The sequence below is a fragment of the Sus scrofa genome, chromosome 5 (genome assembly GCF_054392235.1).
Source record: "Sus scrofa isolate SSC_HxYL_T2T_F1_AM1 chromosome 5, Sscrofa_HxYL_maternal_Yorkshire_Landrace_v2.0, whole genome shotgun sequence".
Lineage (NCBI taxonomy): Eukaryota > Metazoa > Chordata > Mammalia > Artiodactyla > Suidae > Sus > Sus scrofa.
This window is the reverse complement of record NC_139387.1, coordinates 82510456-82516939: the sequence shown is the minus strand read 5'-3', so window position 1 is coordinate 82516939 and position 6484 is coordinate 82510456. Positions and strand designations below refer to the sequence as shown.

The following is a 6484-nucleotide window of genomic DNA, read 5'->3' as shown; positions in this document are numbered from 1 at the left end:
CTTTCTGATTCAGAGTAGAATCACGTCCATAAAATTATTTAAACATGGCTCAATATTTCTTTTAAAATCATGTAAATATTTTCTGGATGTGTTTAATATGACTCTGTATCCCAGACCTCACCCCAATCATTCAAATTAGTTTTCCACAAATATTCCTAAGCATGAGAATCCCCTGGAGTAAATGTCTGTTAACGTGTCTTTTTTTTCCCTAAATTTTTTGATTGTTTTGTTTTATAGTGATTTTTATTTTTTCCATTATAGCTGCTTTACATGACTGTTTTTATACCCAGAAACTGAATCATGAGGTCAAGCAAAGGCCCAAGAGGCCCAAATCCACCTTGGAGGTTAAAGTGGATCCTGGGTTATGAATGGGGCTCACTCAGCCTCCATTCTGCCTTCTTAGAGTCCCTGGCAGTTAGGGTTCTGGCTACAAATTAATTCCACTACTTAGAATGTACTCGAAGAAATTTTGGAAGGCAAATTAAGGCAGAAGTTATCTTTCTGCCCCTTTTTGGCTATTTCTGCTTTCAAGTGTAGTTGTGGTCATGAGTTTTACCAGGTAACGTTTCAGTATCTGTTGTCCAATCTTCTATGTATTGAAGAGTGGCAGTTTCAAAGGCAGCAGTGGTGTCTCTCTTCATTTCTGGCATAGTTCCAATGATGACCTCTTGTTCTAGAATGTTCCTGGAGGCCCAAATATGAAAGTGCCTTGTTATATAACTTTTGACTCTTTTGTTAGCATCTAAGTCCCTGCATGATGTCCGTTCCTCCTTAAAATACCCAGAGCAGTTTCTATTTCTTGAGCTCAACTGTGCCTCATACAGGATGGGACATCAATGTTAACATTATACAGCCATGGGTGCTAGACCAGTACCATCCCTGTTCCTTTTAGAAACCTATTCTTTCCTCATTGTATAGAAATATTTGTGAGAAGATTCATTAATTGCATCCAGATGCCATTGAGTTTCCCTGGTTGATATTTGGACAAGTATGATTACCCACTATTACCCTACTCTCTACCTCCCTTCCCAACACACACTTCAAAAAATCAAGGATAATAGTAAGCCTTTTAACCATTGTTTCCTCTTGGCTGAGATCAGCCTTAGACTGCTACCATGGACTCTTTCCGGAAGGGCCGAAAGCATGATGAATGAGGGAAAAAGGCCATAAGAGTATACATTTCTTAAGGGCAGATGTTTTTGCTTGTTTTTTTTTTTTTTTCAATGCTACAATCATAACACCTAGAAAAGTGCTTGAGAGTCAATTATAATTTTGTAAAGCATTTGATGAATTGATGAATAGTTAGTGAAGATTTTTTGAATAATGCATTAATATGGGACTGTTTAATGGAGTTACTAGTTTTTATCAAGGTAAACATTTCAGAGCCTTGTCTTACCTCAGGCCAAGTATGGCATATTAAGGCTGAAAAAAATTGAGTATGCAGGATCCAAAAACAAGTATAGATCAACATAGCCTGGAATTTTTTTTTTCTTTTTGCCTTTTCTAGGGCCGCTCTCCACAGCATATGGAGGTTCCCAGGCTAGGGGTCCAATCGAAGCTGTAGCTGCCGGCCTATGCCAGAGCCACAGCAACATGAGATCTGAGCCGCGTCTGCAACCTACACCACAGCTCACGGCAACGCCAGATCCTAACCCACAGAGCAAGGGCAGGGATCGAACCCGCAACCTCATGTTTCCTGGTCGGATTCGTTAGCCACTGCACCACCACGGGAACTCCCATAGCCTGGAATTTTACTGACCAACCTAAGTCTCTGAATATTATGATTCTCACCTCATGGCTTTGTCCATTGGGCTGACCACTCTGTGACCCTAGATTACATCTTAGGTGTTGCTCTGAGCTGGTATTGGTCACAGCCAGACCCTCGAGTTATGTCTAGAAATGACTCTGCCAGCTTCCATCAGAATACCAAGCCTAGCTTTAGCATGGTTTTGGTTTTCTAAGCCCCTTACAATTAAGTGGGTGTTGAGGTGGAAACTTCATCCTATTAATAAGAACAAAATCAAAGTTATCAAAATCGGCATCCATATTTTAGAGTCAAGTTACGACGAGGTAGCTTAAAATTAAGCCCCAGAGCACTGGGCTAGTACATATAGCCCTCCTGCCTAAGGTCAAAATTGTCCCAAGAAATGTTGGTATGGCTGCTGATTGCCAGTGGACAACCTAGGAGGAGAAGCAGATTATACAAATTGATGTCAACTCTGCTGAGGGACATTTTATTTTCTTCATTTGTATCAGTCCCATTTGCTGATCCTTATCATCAAACATGGACGTTCCAAGATTGGAATAGAGGGGACAACAATCTCCAAGCAATATTTTGTCTCGCTCCATGATTTACATCTTTCTGCTAGGGTTCCCTCCCTTCCATCACCACTGCCACAGTCACTCTTTAAAACTGTGATCCGCCGGGGAGGGAAAAACAGACAAACAAGAAAACAACTTAATAACCTTCAGCACCGCTGAGCTATATTAGACTTTTAAAAATTACTGAAGAGAGATAAAATTTAAAAAGAGAAATATATAAAGTACATGGAAACTATTTCCCTAATAATAAACTCCCTTCTAGCCTTCAAAAAGGCCTGATACATTTTCACTTGTCTAACTTGGCTTCCAGCTCTCTTTGATTCTTTCCCATTTCCGTGAAACAGAGTGCACTTCTGTCCTCAGGTATGCTGATAAATTTTTCAGTCTTCTGTCTTAGGGAAAAATATCTTCTGTTCTAGTGAATATTGCAGTTGTTCTTGTACAACTCAATTAGTCTTTCTGAGTCGCTAAACCTGAATCACTTAGCCTGCATCAGAGCAAAAGACCAGATTTTGTTTTTATGATTCAGTTTCCAATCCCTGTTTGAACTTTGGACAGAACCCATTGGTTTTTATATAGCAAACATTTGTTGGAATCCTCTCATGCACCTCACACTGTGCAAGGTTCTAGGTATACCAGGATGAAACATGATGTGATTTGAACTGGAAACTTAATTTCAAAATAAATTACTAAATAAGGCAGGTATTGAGCAAAATGAAGGTTGCGATCCTTCTCATGGAATAGAGCACTGAATATGGCAAAAGCCACTGAAGACATGTAAATTTCAGTGGGACTGAGCTGTACTGTCTGTGAGACAGAACTTTTTTCTAAATCAGACTATATCAATGATGAAAGTAGTTCTTTGTTAAAAAAAAAAAACGGTGAGTTTGTAGTTTTATATTACGTTTAGCCTTCATCTTTTTAAACTTTGTTTTTTAATTACATATAAAATTTTCTTCTAATAAGGGATACCTAACATATAGTCATACTTTTGACAGTATTATATTAATACTTTTATATTTAATATTAATAATCCAGGGACAAGGTGATTTTAGATAGTTTGAATTCTTACAATCTCTTTAATTTCAAAAGAGTAAACTATCAATAAAACACAAGACTGTAGATACATAGAGTATTTTAAAGTTAACTTTTAATAACAAATAGGTTCTATTGACTTTATTCTTTCTAAATCCCTAGAGATCAGGAATGCAGAACACAGTTATTTCTGTTAATTTTCATTTAAATATTCTCTATTCCACTTAGTGTTTTACTTATTTTCAACAGTAGATATAGACTTTTTTATTTTTTATTTTATTTTATTTTTGCTTTTTAGTGTTGCACCCAAGGTATGTGGAAGTTCCCAGGCTAGGGGTAGAATCAGAGCTACAACTGCCAGCCTAGCCACAGCCACAGCAACACACAGGATCCAAGCCATGTCTATGACCTATACCACAGCTCATAGCAACGCTGGATCCTCAACCCATTGAGCAAGGACAGGGATCAAACCCACATCCTGGTGGATACTAGTCAGGTTTGTAACCATGCTGAGCCACAGCGGGAACTCCTTATATGTTTTCATTTTAAAAACTTAAAAATAATTCTCACAAATTTTCCTAAATTGGAGGCTATGTATTTTCTCTCAGTTTCTCTATGAAACTATTTCACTTATATTTGACAAGACAAAGGTAAAGGATTTTATTACAAGTGATGGAAAATGTATACAAATGTTCTTGAAATTTTAAAACTTGCTGTCAGCACTTACACAGCATCGCCGAAGAATCCTGGGAATCACTGAATCCTGTTTCCTCATTTTCCTGTTGTGATTCAGAAAGGAGAACTGATGTACACAGGACCACACATATTCTTAGTTTATGACAAAAATGGGAATGAAATCCAGAATTTTCGGTTTCTATTTTTGGACACTTTTTTTTTTAATAACATAACTGTCTCCTTAATTAGCAATAAGATAATCAAAGGTCACTTTTGAAATAAAAGTTGTAAGTAAAAAAATCATTATACCCCTGATTGTTAAATAGATCTATGATTTAAAAAATAATAGAAAATCCTATTTTTATAAGAGGGTATTTAAGAAATTAGATAGCATGTGGTTTTAAGTCAACATAATATCCTGATTATACATTACAATAAATCTTTTCAATCCAGAAGTATTTTTTGAATATTCCTACTTGCAGAGCACTGTCCTAGTTTTCAGGAAAAATACTTGGGGAAATTGGAAAGGAGTAAAAGAACATTATATTTTTATTTAAATAAAACCTTCAATATAGAAGTGGGGGGAGGGGGAACTATGAACAAAAAAAAAAAGAACTGTCTTGGTTTTTTTGGTCTTTAAATACCCCATGTTCCATTCCAAGTATAAATATTATACCTGTGTCTTTAATAAATTTCAGAATCTGATCACCTCTTACTATCTCTACCATTATATAATAAAGACTCTGACTCCATTTGCGGATGTTTAACTGTTTGCCCCTCCTTCTTCCCCTTCTGCCCCACCTCTGGGAGAACTGATGAAAAAGCCCCAGGCGCTCGTCCTCCTTTGATACCAGTGGGAGAGTCAAACCATGTGTGGAAACTCCCAGTCCAGCCCTATTCCCTGACCACCTGAAACCTCCAGGCCAGTATCCTGCTTGTTCAGCCACTTTGGACCATCTTGGGAGATTTGCCTGGTACTCTCCACAATGCCTTGTTATGTAAGTAATAAACCTTTCTATGCCTCCTCTTAAGGTGTGTTGGTGGGACGTGAGGGGGTTAATCTTGTCTGACATCTGAGCTCAGTTTTGGACAGAGGTGCATCTCATTTCTGTGGCGTGGCCACAACTCATTAGAACACTGGTTTAAGCTACCCACCGCCCCTTGCAATTTTAGATTAATGCAATAACCAACATTTTTGGTCTCCCAACTTCAGCTCTTGTCCCACTTGTGTCCACTTTCCATAAGGCAACCAGGGTGATAACTTAAACATGTAAGTCTATTTCCAACTAGAATTTAAGCCCCTTGAGGTCAGGGACTGTATTTTATTCATTGCTGTATCCTCAGTGGCAAGTATAGAGTGTGTCCTCAGTATTTGTCAAAGCATGCACACACAGGCACACACCAGAAACCATAGTTTTTAAAATACCCTGCTTGGGTAACTAAACAATTGCTTAATCCCACATCCTCTCTACAGACGCACAGATATACAATGAACATTGACAACTTTTTTTTTTAATGGCTGCACTCTTGGCATATGGAAGTTCTTGGACCAGGGGCTGAACCTAAGCCATAGCTGTAAATGCAGCTGCAGCAACGCTGGATCCTTTAACCCACTGTGCTGGGCTGGGAATTGAACCCACACCTCCACAGCCACCTGAGTCACTGCACCACATTAGGAACTGCAACAACATTTTTTGACTAGTCCAAATCTCTATTCTCCCTGGACAAGCAGATAAGGAGAAATATGCACAACTAAAAAGTTACACTAAAAATAACTTAGTTTTATTTCCTGGTCTTATTCTGGACATAACTTTGGCTATCAAAGAATTTCAATTGGCCTGCCACTTCTGCAGGGAGTCTAAGGCTACATCTTCACCTGAGAGCCATGGAGTTTGTTCATATTCAGGTAGATGGGAAAAGGAGAATGCCACAGTCAGTTGGTCCTAGTTTACCTCAGGCACTGTGGCAATTAAATAGAATGATGGTTCTATCAGCCATTTTCCAAATGCTCCGATATTTTATTTAGATTTCTGCTCTGCAATTTTCACATGGAAAGGCTGGTAAGATGCTATCTGGGAAGCTGCAGCTTGTCGGAACTGTTTTCTTTTTGTCCTATTGAATTGTTTCAGCATGGCAGTCCTTTGAAGGCAGTGGGAGCCCTGTGTTTGCATCTCTTCCAAAGAGATGCACTCTTACCGACGGCTTAAGAGAGAAGGTAGAAATCAGACTCCTTCTTTAAGCAAGGCATTTCCTACATGAAATGAGGGTCTCTGAGGACCTTCCGGAATTTAACAGTTTCATCTTCTACATATTTCTCTTGTTAAATCATAATTTAAGAAATAGATTTCAAACTATTCCTAGATGCAGAGATCAAGGATGTGTGATGCCCACACTAATAGAAATATGATATTATTGCATTTTAACCTTGTGGCAGTTCTGGCACTGGATGTAA

The 6484-nt window shown here is 38.4% G+C and overlaps 1 protein-coding gene across 1 annotated transcript in view; it reads right to left on the bottom strand.

Annotated features, from left to right (window-relative positions):
- Positions 1-556: 556 nt before the first annotated feature.
- TMEM117 (transmembrane protein 117) overlaps positions 557-6484 on the bottom strand; it is a 567603-nt gene continuing 561675 nt past the window's right edge. Inside the window, exon 9 of the transcript XR_014804026.1 lies at positions 557-684. The gene's annotated coding sequence lies outside the window, so the exon portion shown is untranslated. The remainder of the gene's footprint in view (positions 685-6484) is intronic.